The sequence below is a fragment of the Penaeus vannamei genome, chromosome 25, assembly GCF_042767895.1.
Source record: "Penaeus vannamei isolate JL-2024 chromosome 25, ASM4276789v1, whole genome shotgun sequence".
Taxonomy (NCBI): Eukaryota; Metazoa; Arthropoda; class Malacostraca; order Decapoda; family Penaeidae; genus Penaeus; species Penaeus vannamei.
The window spans coordinates 31,159,667-31,162,166 of record NC_091573.1 but is presented as its reverse complement, the minus strand read 5'-3'; positions in this window follow the sequence as shown (position 1 = coordinate 31,162,166).

The window sequence follows — 2,500 nt, the reverse complement described above, 5'->3', positions numbered from 1 at the left end:
GATTATAGGATTTCCTGCGTTACTTTCTCGTTCATTTCACTGCATAAAGCAATATACAATAACTACATTATTAAGCCAATAATGTAAAAACATTCAATAGCATAAAATGCACCCGCCCCTCTTTACAGAAAATGTATTAGATGTATAACTTTAGAAAATGCGACATGAAACCTGTAAACTTGATTTATATAAAAAGTATACGACTGTTCATAGTAACTGTGTTGCAGGGCTGAAGGTTTAAAGTCACTCTATGGGACTGTCTCTGCCTTTGGTGATGCCCAGCTGGACGACCCAGTAGAAATGACATCGGATGAAATTTCCGCCGCCATGACGTTCGGTATGCCACATATCATTTCATACCAAGATGGTTTCAGTAATTTTCATGTTATTTTGTTTGAAAATGGGTTAATATTTCAATAGTGCTTTGAATACTTTTCATTTGAATAAATACACATGTAGTCATAAAAATAACAAAAATACAGCCTACGGAAAAAAAACCGTGGTGACGTCACCATCCGTCGGTCGTCTTTTGCTTCCGTTTAGCAAACGAATTTCCGTAGAATTCTAGCCCTGAAACTGTCTTGGGCTCTTGGCGCATGAAGCTCGTGACGTTATTGCCAATTAATATCAATCTCTTGGAAATGCAGTACACTCTTGATGTATTTCTGTATTTTGATATATATAAAATAAAATTATACTGAAATACGCATTCATTATTGTCCATTCTTTAGATGTGTGATATTTTTTCTTATCATATATTAACCACCTTTATTATTATTACTGGAAACACTTGATACACCCATACCTGGGCATGCACAGCCATCTACCGGCAAATTTGGCAGTTCTGTTGTCACAGTGCTCATTGCTCGTGGTTTGTTTACAGTACTACTTGTGTTTCTGATTTGCTCCCAATATTCCGGGGAAAACGATCTCTTCCTGAAACTGTTACGATCTCGGTGATAACACTTAATTCCGTGAAATACAATAACCGTGCCCCAGATGCAGAACTTTGTCAGAGTTTCGTCACTTCCTAGCCCCCCCACACATCAACCAGAAGGTAAGCCCAATTTATAGTTTTACATTTGTAATGAAACACGGCGATCGGGAAGGGGTCCGGGGCGGAACACCTGGCAAGGCAAATAAGTCGATCGGAGGCAGAACCCAGGGTTAGAAAGATTTATGATGTTCATACGATCTTTGTGATAGTTTGTGCGTTTATGTTGGGGCTCATTCACTCGTTCGTTCGCGCAACGTCGTATCGCATTTCCCGTGCCAGAATTTTGCCGCGAGTTTACCGTTTTCCCCTTCCTTTTTTATGATGCCTGCTGTTTGTAGGGAGTCCGAAGAGTAAGGTAAGGTCAAAGAAGTGATCTGCGTAGAATTAATGCACCTTAGAAATTAGATACTGTAGAATAAGCGCAATTTAGTAATATTAGAATACAAGAGGAAGGTTAATGTTTACAACAGCACCGCACACGTCAGTTGCACTAGTTTACACGTCATACCTTTGACCTTGCTTTCTTGCCGCAACTCTCTGATTAGAGAGAAGTAGCATTGGATGCCTTCCTTCGTCGTCCTCCTGGATGCCCTGCCGTACATCGCCCGTTGCCCTGACCAATTAGGTTGTAAATGTAGAACTTAAATCACCACTTTGTTCGCAAGCTGCTCAAATCTCAAAACACAAACAACAGATATAGTTATGTTTTAATTTTATATAGCATCGTTCTGTGATATATATGATTTGAAGATTTCTATATACCATCCACCATGTTATTTGCCAAAACACCTCATATTTCCCTTGTCAAATTTTCTTACCCCCTTCCCCCAGACACGGACTCACCTCGTCCTTATTCTTTGATCGTCCCTAATTTTGCTCTTATTGTGACTTACGTAAGTAGGATTGAGGAATGGATCCCTCACTTCATCCTCCCAGCACTGGAATAAAATTCATGACAACCCGTTTATATAAAATACGTTCGGAGTCGACCCTGTGGCCAAGCGCCTGCACACCTCGGGTATAAAATCGTACGCCGTGGTTTTGCGTTGATTCTCTTTCCTAAATCATCGTGGAGAGTGATAAGGGTCTTTGCTCTCTTCTCTCGTATTTTTTCTTTGGACACCCGTGGGACCAGTGAGTGTGTATAGACGTTTGTGAGCAAGGTCGATTTCGCCCGTGGCTTTTGACGTGTTTAGTTTTGTGTTTATGAGTCGCCAATCCTTCTATCTCTATCTTGTGCACGTTTTCCCGATTCATTCCACTTCCTTACTTTAGAAATAAGTTTCAGTCAGTTGTTCGTTATATATATATATATATATATATATATATATATATATATATATATATATATATATATATATATGTATATATATATATATTAGATTTTTTAAAATTATTTTTGTGTTTTGCTTTTGATATACCACTGAGATGAAAATATATTTGCATGTATACCTGGACTGAATTTACTCGCATGAAGAGGTCGATGAAATGCAGATTACAGTA